The sequence below is a fragment of the Lissotriton vulgaris genome, chromosome 1_1 (genome assembly GCF_964263255.1).
Source record: "Lissotriton vulgaris chromosome 1_1, aLisVul1.2, whole genome shotgun sequence".
NCBI lineage: Eukaryota > Metazoa > Chordata > Amphibia > Caudata > Salamandridae > Lissotriton > Lissotriton vulgaris.
In genome coordinates this window covers 780,373,035-780,396,595 of record NC_141685.1, presented here as the reverse complement: position 1 = coordinate 780,396,595, position 23,561 = coordinate 780,373,035, and the positions used below count along the sequence as shown (strand labels likewise).

Genomic DNA, 23,561 nt, shown 5'->3' with positions numbered 1-23,561 from the left:
GCAGAACAGTGTTACTCGATCATTGAAGACTTGATAATTCCAAAACTCGCAGATGCGGATAGGTGAGGCCCAGAAGAACCACTTACTGCCAAAGAGACAATGGAAGCAATCCAGGTGCTTCCTACCAGGAAAACACCTGAACAAAAGGGTTTCCCACTGGGAATGTATAAGAGGCACGCATCACGGTTGATTCCAACGTTGCTCGACATGTATAATAACACCCTGAGATCAGGAAAGCTCCCACACGACTTCTGGGAAGCCACGATCTCAGTGATCCTGAAACCACAGAAACGACCTGGCATGCGCAAATCATGTAGACCCATCTCATTTATCAATATGGAGACCAAGATCCTCGCCAAATTGCTGTGAACCAACTGTAAAGACGATTCATTTCATGATACACTGGACCAAAATGGCTAATGCCATGGCGTAGCAACAAAAAGTGTCCTCGACGGCCTAACAAAACATTACTGACTAGCAATGGTACAGAACACAGGGCACTTATTTCAACTAATTTCGAAAAGACCTTTAATTAGATACGCTGGCAATTTATATTTTGCCTATGGAAAGCATGAACTTTGGCCCCCTCTTTCACCGCTGCGTCCCAGTATTCTGTTCCAAGAGGTTGCCTCTCCTATTTTCCCTAGTCATTGAGCCAATGCGGAATGGATTAGGCAAGACGTGCCGCTCAGTGGGTTCCGATGGCCTGATGGTGGAGAGGATTCTGTTATATGCCCATAAACTCCTCATTCATATCAGCAACTTTGAGTTACGCTACAGATGTACACTGGCACGTCCGGACTTACCGTTAACTGGCCTAAATCTACCTACATCCTCCTGACTGATGCACAAGAGGACATAATGGCATGCATCTCTTACAATGGCAGACTCAAAACTTGAAATTTCTAGGGATGTGCATTGTATTTACCAAACAGGCATGGGAACTAAATATCACACTTTTAGTAACTCTGGTATGGAGAGACATAGACCACTGGAAAAGTCTTTCGATACACATAGTGGGTAAAGGACCACTGTTTAAGATGCTAGCACTCTCGACTCGTTTACACGTTACAGAACTACCCACATAACATACCTCCTGCCTTCTTCCACACCCTATAGTCAGCTATGGTGAAATTCCTCGGAGCAGGAGGCCTGCCTCGCATCTCCTACTGTAAAAGTGTACTCCACTCCTATGATGGGTTCTGGGGATTGCAGATATAAGGCTATGTTACTGGACTAGTCATCTTATACCAGTAAATGAGTGTTTTTTTGCAGAATTAGACATCCCCTCCATGGCATTAGAGCTCCATGCACTTGAGCACCATGGCATACCCAATCTCCTTAATGGTTCCAGCACACCCACAAACCTTCTACCTGCAACTCAAACATCCCTAATGTGCTGGTATCAAGCACTGTGGTGGACCAGGTGACATGAAGCGCCAACAGCAGAAAGAGCACTGTGGGCCGGGAGCTAGCTCAAACACACAGTCACTCTAGAGATTTTCCTTGCATGAAATAACATTGGTATATACAAATCAGTAGAGGTTTGGAAAGGCAACTCCATGTGCACATTACAACACCTCACATACACATATACAATGCACAGGATGCAATTTTAAAGTGGTTTAGAATTGCAGAAGCACTGGAGGTAACCCTCAATTCCACGCAAGATGTCCCTCAATACAACCCCCTGATGATAAACGTCACAGATAGGCAGGAGAGGGATCTCCATTTCATACCACACCCTAGTAAATAACACCCTGGGCCTGATGCTGGCATTGGGGGGAAGGTGGGAGGGTGATGCGGAACCCATAGAAGAGGAGTAGTGGGTGGAGGCCAGAATGGCTCCTATGGAACTACCAATGTCAATGAAACTGCAACTCATCCAACTTAAACACCAGCACCATACATTCTACAGCGCAACAAGGCAAAAAAGAGAGGCATAGACATGCGGTGCTTACAATGTCAACAATCCCTGGGTACATTCTGACACACAATATGGGAATGCCCGGTTACCCAAAAGGTACCAGCGGAACGTATGCACCACACTATTGCAAGTAGTAGGTTGTACAGTGGTACCTGATCTAAAACTGATTTTACTGTGGCTGATGGACAAATGGAGAAGGAGGCAATTCACGAGAATACTCGTTGCAATGGGCTTTCTTATTGCTAAGAAGGTCAGAGAACGATACTGGCTATCTGCACAGGCATCGCCAATGATTGAATGGACACACAAGATGGACTACTGTGCTGCGGTGAAAAAAACCATATACAAATCCCGTGGCTGCCCTGTGGAACATCAAGAGGCATGGGAGGATTGGATGGCCAACTCAGATTGTTCTATTCTGCAGGGTTAACACAGTCAATGAGAATTCTTGTCATGTTAACTTGTTATGAGGGTATACCTGACAATTGTGCAGCAATGGTCATTTGTTCATACTGATGCAGTTGTATATTTCTTAAAACCCAATAAAAAGTGTAATTTAAAAAAAGTTGGTATCCTTAGCTTGATTTGTAGGAGCAGCAAAAGTACAGCTAACAGTTGAATGGACAATTGGTGGCCTCACTTAAAGCCCTAGTATGTGCCTGCAAAAAGAGAGAACGCATTAAGAGCAAATAAGACAACGTGATATGCCAAAGTCTAGCATTATCATGTTTTTTTAGAAGTAAAACCACATTTCAAACAAAGCTTCAACCTTCCCATCAAAATTTTAATTTGTGTATATTTGTTTTTGGAGGAGGGAGTTAAGGGAAAGATTTCATAAAGTGTGCATTTGTTTGACATATACTTGTTTCTGTAGTTTGATGTCATTTTAAGGATCAAATTGTAGAAAGGGGTGAAAAGATCTATAGTCTTATGGGTTGATTGGTATAACACTGCTATAGCTTCCAGACAAGTATGGATTCCCACAGAAATTACAGATATAGAAGAGTTATGATCCGCTCACCCCTACTAACAAATCTGTTTTTAAACTTCGTTTTTATGCCTGGCTTGTTAACGCAAGTTTCACAGACTGCTTCGAGGAGTACAAAATAACAGCTAGGAAAGGGGCTGTGGCTCGCCATATGCTGATCTTCTCTGCACGCTTCTGATTGGAGGAATGATACTGCAAGGAGGACTTCCTCTTACATCCTGTGCTGCGAGTCCGCTGCCTAGCTAAGGATAATCGTTTCAGGAGGCAAAGCCAACAATAGGTTGCAGAGGAAGCATCTTATGAATGAAGTGGTTCAGCAACTACACAGTACAAACTATGAGAATCCGACCAGCTTCCTGGAGGAAGGTGGCGGGCGGAGCAGTTGAACAGGAGCAGAGTGCGTGGTGTGAAGCCTCTGGTCCTGCCGGCTCTTGGTAGACCCTGGTCACTGAGTCGGGCCACAAAAGCCGCAAAGGGGGTTGATGGAAAGGGCAGAGCAAGGTAGGGCAAATCAGATTTCAAAGTTGCCGAAGGAGGCGCAACGGCACATACCCAGAGAGCAAACAAAGGACATTACAGTACAACAGCATCCTTGATTGAGATTTACACTGTCTCTATCAACTTAATTTCCAGTTTTATTCAAAAGAAGAACAATCCCACTGCACAGGAGGTAGATGTAGTAGATGCACAAGTCACTGGCTAGGACACCAACACCACAGTGGGCTTTAAAAACAGGATCAAAGTGGATAGATCCCCGTCACATGGGTCCAAATTCAATCCCGGAGAGCATAGAGAAACACATAAGCTGGAAGATTATCCATGGGGTTCAAGCGGTCTCCCTGGATCAATACGAGTTTGTTCCAGGTCCACTCATGACATCCATTCTAGACGCCCACAAGGCCGTGAGATTGACCCCCACCAAACCCAAAGGCCTACCTGATCCTAATATATCCACCATGGCATCCTGGAACATTTCAGGCCTAAGAAATAAGCTACTAAATCCAGTTTGGGAAGCCTTTGAGAACATGGACATTCTTGGTTTGCAAGAGACATGGGCAATAGAACCTATTCATATAAATGGCTACAAGACATACCACACCCAGGCAGTTAAAAGGTTTGGGAGGGAGACCCAAAGGCAGTATATCCACTTACATTGCAAACCGTATGCCTTTAAGTAACACTGTGTTTCATGAAGGGCGCACCTTCTACCAGTTAGTAGAAATAAACTTCAGCACTAAATATCGTACTCTCCTGATTAATGTATAGAATAATGCCACCCAAAATGAGCTACACCTAGCGGTTAAGAGCGTAATGGAGGTGGTTACGAAAATATGCAACGGGAAAGTTAAAGATACGTCAATTCTGTTTTTGGGTGACTCAAAGTGTGGTTTATGTAGCTATATGGATGTACGACTGTGAAGCCTGTTTAATGAAGCAGACAATAGTAGCCATTTTAATCACTGAAAGATGAGAGATTTATTTAATGAGCCCATTTTTAGGTCTCACTGAGCCAATGCCCTTGCGCATTGCTAGCAAGATATTAGTAAGGGGGAAAAGAAAAGTCTATCAAAGACCTTTGGAATGCGGTTTATGGCCAGTGAATGTGAGGCATTCAAGCGAGAAGCTGGCATCTGCCACGTCACACACCACCATTTGTCTGTGCCTCGCATCAGACTTCAAAGGCTGCCTCTCCCCGCATCAGACTTCAAAGGAATGCGCTCCCGCTTGCAGTGCATGTGAGCGGGCTCGCGCGCAGAGGCCCATATGGCGTGATTACCACTCGCGCACAGCTGTGGCCATAATCAGGCTTCTCTGCTTGCCGTAACCCCTCCCTTTTCCCCTCCCTCCTGGTCAGTCTCGCTCTCCCATGTGCCTCGCTCAGGCACATACATGCACCACTCGCATGCTCCCTCATCTCCCCCCCGCGCGATCACTTTCACGTCCGAGTGCTTTCCCCGACAGGCTCTGCCCCAACCACAGCAACCTTTCAGGGATGTCACCTACCTTCCTCTGCCCCTTTATACCGTCCACCCCACCGTCTGCTGGGATAATGATAGTGCTCTCTCGTGACTCCTGCCAACTGCTTTTAAGCTTTTTGCAATATATTTGTTAACATCGCTCTGAACATCTTGACTACATCAGGGAGGTTTGTTGGACACATTTTTACTGGAACAGCCCAGGGAGGTTAGCGAGTTATAGATCGCCAGCAGTAATGAATTATTCATGCCTGCTCAGCTTCTTACTCAACTGTTTGCCTTGGGAAAGCATTTTGCACTTAAGACTCAAAGCAGTTCTTTATGGAAGTCTTTTTCACTCCAGCAAATTTGCAGCGCAAGCAAGAAGCTTTATTATCTTAAAAGGAAAAAAGTCCCTGTTGCAGGGAAACCTGTGTGAGTTTGTGAACTTCATGGAAGAGTCTTTTCATCGGTGTGGTTTGTCTTTTCATCGGTGTGGTTTTGTAAGTGTCAGGGTGTGGGAGAATGAAGAAAGCGTGCAGATACATGCCTTGTCGTGAAGTAACCTTCGCCCGCCAACCCTTGTTTATATTTTGCAGTACTTTTGTAAAAATCAGGCATTTTTGCAAAAGTGCAGATTTCGTGATATTTTTGTAAATTGAGACATCACGAAATCCTGGGGGGTCTGCTTAATACACCCATTCTTTCACATATTTGGAATTTCCCACCATCTCTCTTCTTTAGGTCTCGCCTGAGCCAATGCGCTTGCGCATTGCTCCGGCGAGATTATAGGGGAAAAGAACAGTTTACCAAAACGGCGGATTGGACACAGTTCATGTGATCTATGCGTGTGCACAACACCAGCCACGTCACACACCAACTATTGTCTGTGCCTCGCATCAGACTTCAAAGGCTGACGCTCCTCGCCCCCCTCATCAGACTTCAAAGGAATGCGCTCCCGCTTCCCCGCCTCCCCGCCACAGCAATGCCGAGAGCTTGTTTTGCTTGCTACTCCTTGCCCTCTGGTCTCCGCCTGCTCTACCGTGTGCTTGCATCTTCCTTCCTTGGCCCTGGGTGTTTTCCGTGTTCTCCCATTCAGTGCCTTCTCGACCCCGTACTTGATTGCTGCCCAAGCCCCAGCTCTGGCTGCCTCTATCATTATACACTCTCCCTGTGTTTTCCTGTTTCCCCTTGCTTTTTCCCGGCTCCATCATTCTGTGCTTTGATAAACTGAACGCGCTTTCTAGCACTCAATCCTGCGTGTTCTTAGCTTCAGTCTCTGTGCTGCTGCACCACATCACTCAGGGACACCACCACATCACTCAGGGGGCACCACCGCATCACTCGGGGGCACCACCGCATCACTCGGGGGCACCACCGCATCACTCGGGGGCACCACCGCATCACTCGGGGACACCACCGCATCACTCGGGGACACCACCGCATCACTCGGGGACACCACCGCATCACTCGGGGACACCACCGCATCACTCGGGGACACCACCGCATCACTCAGCCCAACCACATCATCACTCAGCACCACAACAGCACTGTCCTTGCTTGCTACCAATAAGCATTGCCATAGCCAATAGGACTCGCATTAGGAAAGTGTAAGCTATTGGCTTTGTGAATAACAATGCTATTAATTTAAATATTTTCAAAGCCAACACATATTCAAAAAAATTGCCATTGACAATACCAATAGCTCACACTTTCCTAATGCGAGACCTATTGCATTACAAATGCTTGTTTAAATTGGATCTTGGATTAGCCAATGAATTAATAACTAATCCCTCTTGTATGCCCCCCACCTTTAAGGGAAGAGGACACGCGCTACCATCATTGATTTTATCTGGACCTCACGCTCCCACTTCCATTTGGTTTCATTATTTAAAGTGGGGGAAATTGCCCTAAGTGAACATTTCACCCTCCTTTTAAAACTTAAACTACTTTTCTACAGTTTTAATAAGATAGTGAAATCTACTCGAATGATGGGGGATGTTACACTGAGCAAAACCATTCATTAAAGTGGGAGAAAGTGGAAGCAGATTTACTGATTGAAAAAGTTATAGGTAAATGTAGGCCCATGTTGGACACCTGCTTGAGCGAGGTCGCCCCGGATGAGGCCATTGTGAACTCCTTCATAGATATGAGGGAGAAAAATCTGCTGACAGTTCAGTTTAGTAATACGGTGAAACCCTCTAGTTGGTTTGACGCTAAATGCACTAGGACTTATGCCAACCTGAAAAAGGTTCTGCATACACGACCCAGATCGCCGACTAAAATACGACAAGCAAGAATAGTTGTTGTTGTATGTACTTTATTCGATATAAAATATCATAAAAGCATGTACAAGGGTGATTTAGAAATAAAAGTCCATCGATTCATACAACTAATAACACTAAAAAATGTGTCTAAAAAAATCCATTAAAAAACGTATACAGTATATACAATAAAAACAGATATATACAAAGTGGTATATATACAGCATTTGGGCCCTCAAATCACTAACTCTTACTGTGCTTTAGCAGCTTAGTACGTATCAGCCATGCGTTGCCCAAGAATTTTGCTACCGCACAGATCATGCAGGTGGAAGAGGTATCTGTTTTAAATGTGCGTAGTGCTACCCTATAGTCCTTAAACCCCAGATTTCTGCAAGTAGGTTTAAGCCATTTCCTCCTGGCGGCCCTATAAGCGGGACACGCAAAGAGGAAATGGGGGATAGTTTCTAAGGGCGCCTGGCAACTCACAGAAGTTAAACTATGGTTTCTCCAGCCCGCTACAACTCGTTAAGAGGGAGAATTCCTAGCCTAAACTTTATATAGAGCATTCTATCTCGCGGGGATTGTATAAAATCGAGATAATGCTCAAATTTTGCATCCAGCTTGTGCTCTAAAAACTGTTCTGTGAGGGTCCCCCAATTGGGTTTTCGGGCCTCCTCCCCTTTCACCCATTCCCAGTATGCCTTCTTAACAATTTGTTTAACTGGTGGGGTCTGGTTTGCCCATGTCTTTCCAAACCCGATTTCTGTTACCAACAGCTTTAATTTACAGATCCACTTGATCCTGTTTCCTGTGTCTAGACTGATGATCTCACTCAATGCGGCGGCATAGTTGGCCAGTTCGGGGGTCCTTCTAGGCGCACCCAAAAAAAGAAGCGGTCGTAATCTTGCAATGTTTGCAACAGAATGCTTCTCAAGGTCTTTGCGGAGAGGAGTTAGAGGGGTGGAGAGAGGGAGAGAAACCAGGCCTCTGTATAATGTATTCTCTTATCTCTCTAAATCGCAAACATTCTCGAATCCCCATAACTCTGATCCGTAGAGTGCTGAGGGCAGTGCCTTACCATCGTAGACCACGAGAGCCGGGCCTACTTGTCTACTAGATGAGAGCTGCTGCTCACTTAAGATAGCCCCGCCACCCGCTTATGATTACGGGGCATTTTGGCCAGATTGGTATTCCAATTCATTTAGTTATTCATCCTAATGCCCAAATAGTCAAAGGACTCTACAGTTTCCAGAGGGGATGTCATTCAGGTTGATGCAGTTCTTAAAGCGTTTTGATGGGGAGAGTGTCATCCGTTTAGTTTGGCTAGTGTTAATCGATAGTCCCCGTATATCACAAAACTGACTGAACCGGTCTAACAATTTTTGTAGGCCACTGGGGGTTTTGACACCAATAGCATGTCGTCTGCGAATAGGAGGGGGGGGGGGGTTCTCTACGGTCAGGGTTGGGGCATCAGTTGGAACCTCTCTCAAATGGTCTACCACCCCATTTACAAAGAGAGAGAACAAAGTTGGAGCCAAAACACAACCCTGGCGGACACCCCTATTCACTGCCACCCTTCCCGTTAACTGTCCTTGGTTACCCTACCCGATTCTGCCATAATTCCCCTCGTGGAGACGCTTGATGAAATCAATAGGCGGGATCCCCAGGTCAGACAAAACTTGCCAAAGCTTTGCATGTGGGACCAGGTCGAATGCGGTCTTGAGGTCTATAAAGGCCAGATATAGACTACCTTTCCCAATGGTCACTACTTTCCATTATAGGGTACAGAATCTAAACACTTGGTCCATCGTTACAACTTTCTTTCTGAACCCTGCCTGGAAATGCGAAAGGACGTTGCCATCATCCATCCAAGACCTTATTCTCGTTAGGAGTACCCTGCCAACCACTTTTTGTGTTAAGTCGATTAAACTAATAGGCCTGTAGTTGGCAGGATCCTCCCTGTTGCCCTTTTTATATATTGCAACTACCTCTGCCCTCTTCCAATAGTCCGGGACGGGATTGTCTAGCTATCAAGTTCATTATAAGCAGAATAAAATCAGCCCACACTTTTACTTCACGCAGCAGTAGGTCACCAAGAAGGCCATCAGGACCCGCCGCCTTTCCTGCGGCTAGCCCAGCTATGGCAGATGACACCTCATTGAACTCAAAGGGTTTGGCTAGTCTAGTCCCCTCTTGCGAGTAATCTGGTATAGGGTCCCCAGCTGTTAATGGGGTGTTTTCACTGGGACCTAACGGAGTGGTTCCAGTATCACAATACAGGCCAAGAAAATGGGCATGCCATTCTTGTTCTGTGATATGATTAGGAATCGGATCGGATCCCTTCCGACTACCTTTATTAAGTAATTCCCAGAACATAGCGGTGTCTTTTAGTCGGGAGGCGGCTTTAAGTTCCTGCCAGTGGTGTTCTTCCCAATTGCGTTTGGCTAGCTCCACTGTCCTTGCGTACTCTTTCCTCGCAAGTCTAACCAGAGAGGGATTGTTGCTTTGTAGAGCCACTGAAAGGCTACGCCTCTTTTCCCTGCAAACTTCTGAGTACCACAGGTTAGAGGGCCTAGGAAGTTGTTTTTTATGGGTACTCTGATTGCTAGGGTATGGAATAGGAACTAACTTTCCCAAACCGTCTATCGTCTTTTGAAAGAATTCAGGAAGGGGAGAAGTCTCTACAACAACACTAATGGCCTCAAACTCTGTGGATTTCTGCTCAATGAGCTCTCTTATACTGTTCAATTTGTCCTCCTGATAAGCGACCTTATGCCATTTAAGATGGTGGTTGCAATGGGAAGAAACTACCTCTTTTGTTAGCATCCTCACAGAATTAGAGGACTTAGAGATGGCCCAGTTGTTTCTTATTTGCAAACAAAGGGGATTATTATCACTATCCTGGGTTGCTTTCACTTCCATATCCATGAGGTCACCCCAAAGCCGGATATCTAGCAAAACATAATCGATCCGTGAAGAGCAGCTGAACCTGTTGTATGTATTAGACCCTTTTGGATTGGAACGTGTTCTTCCGTTCACTGCTCTTAGGTTATACTCCATGGTTAAGGCATTCAATAGTATAACCCTTTGTGTCCACTTTGTAATTGGTGGAAGGCTAAGCAGTGGAATGGCAAATTTTCTGTCCTGCTCCCCAGTACCCAGCACATCCTCCTCGCTTAGCGGTTCGAATGTGCAATTAAAATCTCCTGCCACTATAATGACAGAACTGGAGTGGGTAGTGGACAGTTCAGATTCTAATACTGCTAAGGTAGCCGATGGAACATTCAAGGGGGACCCTCTGGCGTACACATTAACTATCTCCACATTGGGACTGTTTGAAGGACCTTTCTCCGACAGGTGTAGAATGTCGTTTGATGGAGTCGTATGCATGATGGTTGTCCAGTTTAAAGAAATACTAAACCAAATATGGAGGCCCCCTAATGGACGACCCCTCCCCAGGCTTAATGCTGGGATAAAATAGGTGGCAAACCCAGATTTATGTAGGGGAACCAGACTTCATGTCTCTGGGAACAAGCAGATATCTTGTGTATCAATAAAATCATTCCACTCTGGGAGCAGCAATTTTTTTTCTAATCCTGCTATGTTCCACGAGAGAAAGCGGATTAACCCGGTGTTACTTACATTCTCAATACTTACATCATTAGTGCTCCCCCCTCGCCTCTACTAGTCTCTAAACAACAAATCAAGCAGGCTCATCTTCCCTACACCCATCCACTACTTACTGATGGGGATCCAGTGTCAGGACCTCATCCAGTCAATCAATTGAACTTAGACCAGACTCTCTCCCCTCCCCCTCTAGTGACCATTGTGGGGAGCAGCGAAACTGTATGGCGGAGTGCCCGGGTGGAGAAGTGCAGAACTCCAGTTCCACCAGGTTCTTAGCAATTGTAGCGTTCAATAACTGTATCTCAATACAGTCAGTCTGCGAACTTCCCAGTGTGACCCTCCTTACTTTTGCCAGGTCCTCCCTTATTACCGACCTACAGCCCCTTACATATCTTATCCAATGTATCACTTTATTGTGAAGGGATTCACTACTTTCATAGCTTTGGGTACTCTTAAGTCTTGGAACCTTGGTCATGTAAATTATGGGAAGAGGTTTTTCTAGGGGAGTATTTCCCATATGTGTGCCCGGTCTTGAATGGATACCCTGACCTTCCCTAATCGGGGCGTTACTATAATGATTTTCTTTAGGAGGTCGTCAGTCTAATGCAACCAGTCTAATTCCCTTGGATATGTCTTGATCACACCAGAGATTTGGATTTCTAAGAGGTTTAGACCTTTCTAGAGGTGCCTGTGCATGGATCATTTGCCCTAATGCTGGCCTCTTCCCTGTTCCCTCAGTATCCCCCACCAAAGACCTATCGCAAACACTGTGGGGAGCAGGGAGTGTAGAAGGAGCAGCAGTAGCAGGCGGTCTATACCCACAGCTAGAGTCAGATGGTACAGAGGAGCCAAGAGTATCAGTTCGACTGTGCCGGAGTGCATCCACCTTCTTTCTCAGGGAAGCTAATTCTCTTTCGAGGAGTTCTACTAATATTAGAACAACAAGCGCTGCAGGTCGCTGTACTTTCAAGGGATTCTATTACATTTTCTTTGCTCAAAATCTTAGCTCTGCTGCCCTCATCAATGGATTCTAAGATTGCAAATCTATTTGAGCACGGTAGTTGGGCCTTTGTTATACCTACGTCTAGAATCCCTTTGTTGGTGTCTCCAGGTATTTCACCTACCTTCTGCACTATAAGAGGGGTCGCTGGGGTTCCCTCCGCTAATCTATGTACCTCGCCAATGGTGTATCTTTGGGGTGTTTTCTTACTAAAAATGGAAGGGATTACTCTTCTCTGTACCTCAGCTAACACTTCATCTGGTGGATTGTTAATAGCGGCTGGGAGAGTTGTGTTATTAGCCCACAAAACTTCCTTGCATTCATTTACAATTGCTTCAATCCTTGTTAGGACACAGTTGCTAGCCGCATGTGCTACTTTCTTTGGTTTCTTCCCTCTTTTAGTTGGTAGTGACCCTCCCCCTCCATTGATTTCCTTTTCCCCATTACTTGTTACTTGCTGCAGCGTGGGGAGAGTGAATTCTAATAGGATTAGCACGACCCCTCGTTGACCAGCAAATCCACTCGGCCGCTAAGTAAACAATAGTTTGTAGGAGACCAATCTTCTAAAAGTCACTACTCAGCCCCAGCTGATTGTAGCAGACAGTACCTTATTGTCCATGCATCATGCTGCTCAGAGGTAAATAGAGGGGGGCGCAGCCCAGCCACCTCCGGCCCCGGACGGCCACAGACGGCCCGCCCATTGCCCGGGCTTAGCCCGGCAAGTCACGCGTCGCGGCTAATTTGGGTCGGATTTAACCTCCCAGTGGCTTGGGGGAGAGGGGAGCTATGTCCTGAAGCCCCGCTGCCCTCTGGAGTCCTTCTGGCGCTGCACGAATGTCTTCCGCGAAGCGGGAGACACGAGCGGTGGTTTAAATGCCCCCGGTGGCTTGGGGGGGGGTGAGCTGTGTCCTGAAGCCGCGCTGCCCTCTGGAGTCCTTCTGGCGCTGGCGTGAGAGGTGGTTTAAATGCCTCCGGTGGCATGGGGGAGGGGCGAGCTGTATCGTGAAGCCCCGCTGCCCTCTGGAGTACTTTTGACGCTGCACGAGTGTATCCCACGAAGCGGGAGACGCAAGAGGTGGTTTAAATGCCCCCGGTGGCTTGGGGGAGGGGCGAGCTGTGTCCTGAAGTCCCGCTGCCCTCTGGAGTCCTTCTGCACTGCACGAGTGTCTCCCGCCATTACAAAGGGGCAATAAAAGACAGGAAACTAACCTTGTGAAATTAAGTTTGGGATTCACCTCATAGTGCCGCACAGCAGAAAGATAATATAGCGTTCGGGAAGGTATTGAGGACCCCTTTCCTTTCTCCTTGTAACGGCCCCATTTCTCAAAGCTGTACAATGAGCAGGGGATTTCCGTAGGATATTCCATAGTTGATAGTACCAACATTGCTGAACAAAATGATTTAGAAATCACCTCGGAGGAAGTGACAAGGGCATTAGCAAGAAGTTCGGCCGGCAAAGAGCCAGTACCCGATGGGGTCCCGGTCGACATGTTTAAACATAATATTCCCTTGTGGGGGCCGATATTAACCCAGGCTATTAATGCTAGTATAAAATCCACTCTTCCCCAGACCTGGGCACAATCCATAATTATTCCAATCTACAACAAGGGAGATCGTGAAGATCCGGGGTGCTATAGATTTTGCGATGGTCTTGGAACCGTTGAACAGTCCCTCAACCTTTTTTTACTGATAGGCAAGTATACAAGAGTAAAAAAAGGTAAAAAAGGTAGTTTATACTTGGCCTTTGTCAACCTTACCGCAACCTTCGACTCAGTCAGACACCATAAGCTGTGGGAGGTCCTTGAAAGGAAAGGGGACTACTATAAAATTATTATGCTCTTAAAGCGGCTGTACAGTGGAGCTTCTGCAAGCGTTCAGTTTGGTCTGAAGGGTGAATGCACTCGAGCCTTTCCGGTCCGAAGTGGGGTCAGACAAGGATGTGTCTTGGCCCCTTTTCTTTTTAATCTTTACATCAATGTCCTTGAAGCTGCACTCCTCCTCCAGGGCTAAGATTATCCTCAGGTAGAGGGCCGCTCTATTCCCACATTATTGTATGCGGATGATGCAGTTTTGATGGCACGCACTCAAAACGGCCTTCAACGTGCCCTGGATGGCTTTAGTTTGTTTATGAAGGATCTAGGTCTCAAAACTAACATAGCTAAGACCTATGTCCTGAGATGCAGGCAAGGGACCCAGAGGACCCGTGAAATGTATATTGATGGCGAGAAGCCATCATCAATAAAAAAAAAAAAAAAATAAAAAAAAAAACATATTTAGGCATACTTTTTAACCAGCACGATTCATGGGCAGCAGCTGTATCTGCCAAAAAATTGGCATTCTCTAGATCCACAATGGCGTTGCTATCGGAATTGCTACATATATTTATAAAGCAAAAGGCGTGACCATGGCAATTTACGGGGCTGGGGTGTGGGGTTTCACAGATACTACCGCCATACAAACAGTCAAAATATTTTTTTACGACACATTCTCTCTGTACCACCTAGTACCTCTTCCTTTATTTGCCATGATGAGCTAGCGCAACATTACATAGTGGATCTTGTAAAGATTGAGCCTATATTGTTGTGGCATAGAGTCTGGTGCAAGGACCAGACAAAGTTAAATAGGGCAATTTTAAAAGATATTCTGAAATCAGAGAGGGCACTTACAATACATTGTCTCAAATTTGTTCACTATTTTATGAACGCTCTGGGCCACCCAGAATATTTCCTAAACCCTATATCTATGAGGGAGATCCCAAGAAAGACTTTAAAGAAAGATTGTCTCCAGCTTCTGGAAGTAAATAGATTGGTGGGGGAAATTTCAGAAAAAAACAGTGAGACATCACCTGTTAATACGAACCACTATGGGGATGGAGGCTTATTTATTATTTGTACAGGGCACCTTTGATCGATTTCTTTTAACTAGGTTCAGACTGGGAATCGTACATTAACTTGTGTCGTTTCCTAACCTAATGATTGGTCATGTGAATTAATACTGTGCTCCTGCGATAAAATGTCTGACTAGTCTACTATGCATGTAGTCCTGTTTTGTAAATTTTACCTGGAACAGAGAAAAGTCTGGATTATTCCACTTTTAAAAAACTTAGGTTTCAGACAATGCCACCAAGCCATGTTCGTACTTCAGCTATTTGATATCGTACATATAGCGTGGAGACTAGCGCAATTTTCAAGGCCATGTTTTATCTCAGGAAAATAAATATTCTAGAAGGCTAATGGCTGCAATTGGTCTCCTTTTTTAAACACTAAATGAAGTGTATTTCTTTTAATTTCTTGAATTGAATTTTTAATGAATTGTGTATATAATTGTGGTGTTCTTTTATGTCGGTTTTAAATAGCAGCCGAATAAAGCTTTTCTTGACACAAGCCCAAAGCACTTCTTAAAAAAAAAAAATGCTATATCTTAAAAAACGCTTTTGAATGAAAAGTAGAAATGCAATTTTGTTGAAAACTGTGTTGCTTAATGTTTTAATGAAACTTTAAAACCAAACACATCTACTTCTCACCCTTTGCCAAAGAGGAGAGGTGTGGAGTATAACAAATACCCAAATGGGAGCGTTTAACACAACACACCAAACCCCTCTGGTAAGGCAGGGGCGAGGACCCAACTAGACTGCTGCTCTGGGCAAGGCTGGGGCAGGACACTAACCACCAATCCATCCCCCTCCCCCAAGATGAGGAACAAGATAAGTAGGATAACAAATGCAGGGTGGGGGTGCTGAAAAAAAAGTGCACCCTGGTGCTTACAAGGAAGAGAGGAGGTTAAAGTAAACAAAACACCCTCCAACACCCCAGCCACTGTTGAAGGCGGGGTTTATAAAAAAGAAGCAAATTGCCACCTCACATTTCTTTTTCGTCTTCATCCTGTTTTAACCCTAACTCCCAACACCACAATATACAATCTCAAACATTAAAGCAAATATCCATATACAAATCCATATACATGTACAATAACACACATTACATCTATAAGTAAAAGAAAAAGACACCCATCTGCGCACCGAACGCAAACAATAGCACAACTCCAAGAATCTGTTATACTACAGACAAACTCCTACAAATAGGTAAACAATATAATAATCAAATACCCCTAATAAGAATGAGGAAGTACTTTCACCTGTCCTCACCAAAAACACACCTGATATAATGAGATGTGGACTTATAAATGTGAGGTCTCTAGTTAAGCACTCCACAGAGATTAAACTGATGTTAGAAACTGATAAGTGGGACATACTATTTATAACAGAAACGTGGGTTTCCCATGACTCACCTATTGAGCGAGGTCTGCCCACTGTGGTTTAAAATATTACATAGGCCTCAAGAAAACAGAAAAAGAGGGAGAGTGGGCATAATCTTTGAAGAAATGTGGAACTTTACCACTCTCACCTTGGATGAATTGATAGGCTCAAAATTAATGGGTTTCACACTAAAATCTGGGAAAGGCTGTGTCGTCTGAGGAATCCAATCCTGGGATTGTGGTAGTTAGTGCATGGCCCCACTCACCAAGGTGGTCACCCCTTTGATCTTATCTTCTCCCCAGAAGATTTAACTGTAGTGGATAATATTCAATCCATGCGTTGGACCGACTATGCACAAGTGGCTTTCCACATTAATATAAAGAAATAAAATGTCCAGAATATTGAATTGTCCAAACAGAAGAGCTTGGCACAAATTGATTACTGTTAGATCTAGACAACATACCACTATAGCAGAACAGCAGAAGACAACTATGAAGCAGCAGCGGCTCCTCAAAATGGCAGAGGAGCGTCACCCTACAGCCTGGCTCAGAACCAGCTCTGTAGGGATGGGCGGGCTGAGGCATGGAGGGGGAGGAGGGGAGGGGGGGGGGAAAGAGTGCTACGTGCACTCCACTCCCTAAGTGCTCCTGTGTGTTTGGCCGGCCGTCTCAGGCCGACCAAAACACACGAGTACTTAGGTTTTCTTCAGCCCAGCTGCATTGAGCAGCCGGGCCAGAGAAGCCCCCAACAGACTCCCTGGTCTGAGCAGGACATCTTTTCAACCCACTCAGACCCATCCTCGTGCTATTTGATGGGAGTCTGTCACAGAGGCTGCTGGGACCTGGGAAGGAGAGGCAACGAACGAGATGCTGAAGGCGGCCGGTGGCTAGCTATAGGGTACTTTTTTTTAATCTATTATTTCTCTCCCCCATGTTACCCCTCTCCGTCTCACCACCCTTTATTTGTGGCGGCTGCCACTGCTATGAAGCAATAGTGGATAAAATCAGCAAAACACTGGATAGAGAAATAACCCTGAAAGACATGAAAACACAGGGTATGCCATTAACCCCATGGTATAATACTGTAATAAAAAACTCTAAACAAGCCTGCAAGAAACTACAAAGACAGTGGCGCAGGTCATACACAGATGAGGATAAAAAGTGCCTAAAGAGTGCCCTTAATGACTATAAGCAGTAGATCACTAAGGCAAAAGGCAATTCCCATACAAATGAAATCTTGGATGCCCCCAATACCGCCAAACAAGCTTTTAATATCATTCCCAAACTGGCTTAACTGGGGTGTATGAAACCAGTAATATAACCCTCACAGGCTTTAAGTGATAATCTTGCAGATTTCTTTGAAGATTTAAATAACGAAGACATTGGGACCTCGACCCATAACTAGCTCTAACCCTGCATAAACTCCTGCCAGCCTCATTAGTAAGCTTGAATGTATTGAACCCATGACTGATGAGAGTATTTGAGCTTTAGCTTTGTCCACTACATCTGGTTCAACCCTAGACCCGCTGCCAAACATGAGTCTGGAAAGATATGGCAGATGAACGGCCCCCTGCCATTCAAAAGAGATGCAATCACTCTATGGAAACTGGTACTGTTCCGCAAGCCTGGAGAAAGGCTCTAATCACCCCCCTGCTGATGAAACCCTCAGGTGACATCCTGATCCTCAGTAACTTTAGGCCTACATTGCTTCAGCCCTTCCCGGAAAAATTCTACAACGTTTTGTGAGTAAAATACTTCCCTGTCATCTGGTATACCAAAATCTATTGGAGGAGGAGCAGTTTGGTACCAGGACAATGCACCGAATCTGCTCTGCTCCTGGCCATGGACGAGCTCCAAATGAGGGTAGTCAGCAGCTGTCAGTGGTTCTGATATTGCTCGATCTGTCAGCTGCTTTCGATATGGTGAACTATAAGACATTACGGGCAAGATTAGCCAGGACAGAGGTCAGCGAGACAGCACTTAACTGGATGAGCTCCTACCTGTCTGATCACTTTAAAGCAGTTTCGTTACCTCCTGATCGCTCTTGTTTTAAGAACATCGGACATGAAGTACCAAAGGGATCAGCACTCAGCCCGATCCTTTTTTACATTTCATATGAGGCCCCCGATAACTCTCATCAAGTCCCATAACATCAGGCTAGACAATAACGCTGATGATCCCCAGCTGATCTTGTCCATTGAAAGTAACAAACGGGACGCACTGGCCTCTTTTTTTTCACAATTGCATAAGTGACATTGTCAAATGGCTTGACAGTAACTCATTAAAATTGAATGGGGACAAAACCTTGTTTCTGTGCTGTGCAGCTACAAACATTCCCATGAAACTCTGCCTGAATTTCTAGGCACTGGGAGTCACCTTTGATAAGAAGTTGTCCTTGCAGAGCCATGTAATAAAAGTGGCAGGCACTTTTCTCGTTCAAGGAAATTCTACCAATGTTTCCCCAGCATGCAAAAACCTTGATTGTGCAAAGTGGCATTCTTAGTAAGCTTGACTATTGTAATGCACTGCTACACTGAGTACCAGAATACCTACTAAAAAGACTGCACTGTGTCGAGGCTTCAGCCGTAAAGTTGGCCTAGAACAAGCCAAGGACATAACTCGCCTCTGTTGCTATGAATTAACTGCACTGGATCAATCGATCACCTGCTTCAACACCCTTCGCAAGACCTTCAAATGGATTCTCACCCCACCCCCCCAATCAAGAAAAACCTTCACCCATGCACTCAAAACCAGAAGACTGGACTACAGAAACGCACTCTATGCCGGGATCAACAAATCTCTGCTCTGCAAGCTCCAGACCATACAGAACACCACAGCCAGACTCGTCCTCGGCATCCCTCGACCCAAACACATAACGCAACACATGCAAGACCTCCACTGGCTCCCCGTCGAGAAGAGAGTACCCTTCAAGATACTCACCCATGCCTACAAATGCCTCCACAACACTGGACCCCAATATCTCAATGAAAGAATCTCCTTCCACGTACCAAGGAGAAACCTCCGATCGACCCACCTCGCCCTCACCGAAACCCTGCACATCCGCAGAGCCAGCACGGGTGGAAGAGCCTTCTCCTACATCACAAAAAGAACAATTGATGGACAGAATGCAGAACAATGTCATACATTCACCCCATTACAGAGATCTGGGCATAAATCCATTGTTTTTTTGCTCACCACGCCATTCCAGTTTGGACCCAGCCTTATGCAAAACAGTCTTGACACTGCACCCAATGGGAACAGTCCAGCCCGAACTGCCAGGCCAGGTCCTCCCTGGAATAGAAACAAGCATCCTAGGACCGGTTTCGGGCTTTCAGCCCTCATCAGGATAGCTTGACTCCAGTGGCAGGGAGGGCCAGGGAGGACCTGGCTAGGCAGTTCGGTCTGGAATGTTCCGATGAGGGACAGGTTCAAGACTCATTTGCATATGGCCGGGTATAAACTGGGGTGGCATGGTGAGCTAAAGAACAATTGATTTAACTCGTATCTCTTGATTGGTGGTGAAGGTATGATTTATTCAGCATTCCGTCCATCATTTGTTTGCGGAGCACTTCTCCCACATCGCGGCAAAGACCTGGAGCGAGCTCCCGATCAACGTCTTCAGGAGGACCCTCAAGGCCTGGCTCTTCGACTGACCAGAGCTGCACCCCCCCCTGCACCTTGAGACCCTTATCAATGAGTAGTGCGCTTCACTATTCCCTGATTGATTACATTCTCCAGATCTGAACAGGCTGTATTCATTCTTCTGTTTAACTTGATGACTTTCTAAACTGTTTGTAGCCAGTAACATGCCCTTGCTGCTAGGTGCTTACAATAGCTTTCCTTTGAACTGTCGTCACGGACAGAAGTAGTCATTTTTTCGCACAATGCACTGTGGACTTTGTCTGAATTCATAAGTCTGAACTTTTTATCAAAATTTTTGTTTTAACACGTTTATAACTAGAAATAATGCCCCCGTTTCCAGGTGTGCATAACAGTCGTTCTGTGGCTTCAGTTGTTGACAAAAGAGGTAATTTTTCTGCAAACTGTTCTTTGTACCTATAGATACAGGCCCACAGTTCAGCCTTATGTTAGAAGTCTGTGAAACATATAAGCTAACTCTTCTACTAAATGATGTGCTCATCACATGTTTTGCTGCATTGTCAAATTGTACAACGTGTGTGTTTTTCCATCTGATTTACTGTTTTTGCTAAGTTTGTGTCTTTGTCAATATTGCAGTGGTTTTTAATTATCCACATAGTAAATAAATATCAACCAATTACTTATAATCTCATTAGGAGTGTATTTTTGGAACTAAATCAGCATTTTCACTGCATCACTGAACAACCACTGCAGGGGGGGGGGATAATATTGCATTATTTAACATAAAAGACATTTGTATTTATTTTTAATTTATATAGTTAACTTACACACAAAAATAAATCAGGAGCATAAGAGCAACTTTGAAATTATAGTTCAATCTCATACAACATCAAAAGAGTGGAGTTGAAATCCACAATACTTTGATTATTAACCAATCCTCAATGAACTTTGCCCCAAAAAATATCTATCCACCTACTTTCAAAACTAGAATCTTTGGTGCTGAATGGCCACCGTGCGGAAACTATAGAAAGTCTCCATTATGAATTATCTACTCAAACAGGTACTTCATATTCTCCACCTCCATATTTGACGCTTATGGGGGTCAAAATAAGGCCAGTGTAAAATTTCAAGTAAGCTGAAGAAATAATGCATAACTCAATTTTGCCTCATATTTCTTGCAGGAGATTGGTTCAAGCAGAAAATATCACACTGTTGGATATTTGCAGTACGATCCTGTTCCTTCTAATATGCCGAATTATTTTTTTTAACGAGATATCTCCTTATGCGAAAATGTCATGTGTGATACCAGTAAATGCCATTTCACACCAATAACATAAGTGTGCAAAAACCTATATGATGACATAACAAACCTTCTTTCAGAACTCCAACAATGTACACAAAAGAAATCTAGAAATTTCTACCTATATAAGTTGTAGGTACGACTCCAAATATGCCTTGTAAATCAAGAACCACAAGCATACTTATTTGAGGTCATCACTTTTAAAGGGTAAGAGACGGACACTTTAATGATTTGTTCTTAGTGTCTTACGGTTTCCATGCAGAATTTCTGTTGCAGTAAAAAAAAAAAGATGCTCCCTTTATATAGAAAGTAATTCACTGATACCTCTCAGAGTCTTCCCTTTCCAGGACTTTGAGGTGGTCTTAATGATGCATCAGGGCACTCTGAGTGCAAACTTCTAAATATAACTGGCTAGTTGGAGCTCTGCACTTTATTAAAGAAAAAGAAAATTTAATCTAAAAAGGAAATTAAGGTAGGGGCGTTGCTAGCAGCCAAGCAAGGTGGCCGCAGCCTAGTCGAGCTACGGGGGTGAGGCCGACTCCCTCGCATATCCGAAAATTAATCCGCACTGCTAATTGTTACTTGTACCCAGAGCCAGAATTGCAAAGCGGAGGTGGAGCGGAGCCGGCCGACCCAGAGTTGCAGTCTCCCCAAGGTCGGTGCCCTGAGTTATCGAGGCCGGAAGATTGTGGCCTACATGCGAGCCTGAAGCCAGGGACTCCGTTTTGGCGCCGGACCCAAACGGATGCACTGTGACTGCCTACCTGGACGGGCGAAGAGGCGGCGCACACTGGGGAAAAAGCGCGATCGGGCGGGGGCAGTGGCGGTGTTGCCAACGCTCTGCTAACCAGGTGCTCAGCGACGGTGGAACTCTCCCCCAGAAATATGAGGTGAGAGACGGGATTGGGCTGGCCGGCCCTGCGGGACGGCGAGGGAGAGAACCAGCACCGTGGAGGTACATCTGCGCAACAGTCGGCAGTGGAGCGGCAGCCTCAAAGAATGGACTGGACCACATGGGGGACACCAGAGGCGGTACTTGTGATGGTCGCTGTGGTGGGGCTAGCTGATCTGGTGGGCCCAATGTGGATGACGTCTATTTAAAGCTGGTAAGGCAGTATTTGGGGCCAGTAAGAGACAGACTTCCGTGAGGCATAACGGGTGGCGGCCGGATGGTAGGTCGCCTGAAGGACGGCCCAATTAAACATTGCCTCAATCAAGGGGTGTAAAATGACATGAATGCTGCGGGCCTCAACGCCCAGCGGCGCCAGTGAGACGCAGGCTCACCCAGGGACATGTGAGGCGACACGTGGGACAACAGAAGGCCGGTACTGGAGTTACAATATGATTACCTCCCAGAAAATGCAAGTGTGACGCTGGGAGAACATACACCAGATCGCGGAACTGTGAACCAAACGTAGAACCCCCCAAGGGAGACCTGCGGACTGCCCATTACAACAACGTCAATTATACAGACACCAGACAGCAGACAGCAGAGGGAAGGGGCTGTGGAGCGGACAATGAGCAGCAAGGGGTCTCGCGCGACCCAGCAGGGCAAGCTGGATAAGTTTGCCTACACTAGAGACTTTCCTTCACTGTCAGAACGTAAAGGGACAGGGGCCAAAAGTGCGGAAGAAGAAGGTGGCTCCAACATGACACTAGAGGATGTAATGGCCGGCCTGCATCAGGTACAGACAAAGGTCGGCTCCATCTCAACAGACGTCACATTCTTAAGAGCAGATTTTCAAAAAATGTCAACAAGAGTAACTGAGGTGGAGCAGGTGGCAACGTCCCTCACTAAGGACACTATGTCGCTGCTCAAGAAAGTGACGCAACTGGAAGCAGACAACAAGCGTATGGTGGCCAAGCTGGATGATCAAGAAGGACGTTCCCACCGCAACAATGTTCAAATTACGGGGCTTCCAGAAAATTAAGGGGGCCCGCAATGGATCTCTATGTGGAAGAGCTCATAAAGAGCCGCCTGCAACCTTAAGGATTATCCGCCTTCTTTTCCGTGGAACGGGCACATAGGGTGCCATGTGGTAGACCGAGACCGGGGGCCCCCCCAAGACCGGTGCTTGCCCGTATATTCACCTTTGGAGACAGGGATGCCATTTTACAAACGACCCGGGTAGCGCCGCCTATCCGAGTACAAAACTCAGTGATCTCCTTTGTTCCAGACTATACGGAGACAGTCGAGGCACGCCGCAGACATTTTCTAGAGGTCAAAAAGGCGCTGAGGGCCCGTGAGCTACCGTATTCCATGCTCTTTCCAGCAAAACTCTGTGTTGTGGCAGACAGAAAGACCTGGTTTTTTGAAACACCGAAAGAGACACACGACTGGCTTGAGGGGTGGCGACCAGCAGAGGGGTCCGGACGAGCACGGAGGAGACGACGACGGCTTAATCCTGATGACATTGCACAAGAAGAGGAAGAAATGGAACAACTAGATAAGGACTGTGGAATGAGGTCTTCAGGGTCTACCCACCGTCAAATAAGGGGGGGGGGTGCCCTGATACATGTACTGGTTCACCTCGAGATTGTGACTATAATGGATGTATTGATGGCTGAGGACTCTGGGGCAGAGGGAAGTAATTGTCTTCCTCGGACCTCCCGCTCCTGTACATGCAAGTAAAGTTTCGGGGATTG

The 23,561-nt window shown here is 45.7% G+C and overlaps 1 protein-coding gene across 1 annotated transcript in view; it reads right to left on the bottom strand.

The window, feature by feature from the left end:
• Nucleotides 1-23,561, bottom strand: part of PLA2G4A (phospholipase A2 group IVA) — an 869,302-nt gene that overhangs the window by 830,724 nt on the left and 15,017 nt on the right. The gene's annotated exons all lie outside the window — the stretch shown is intronic.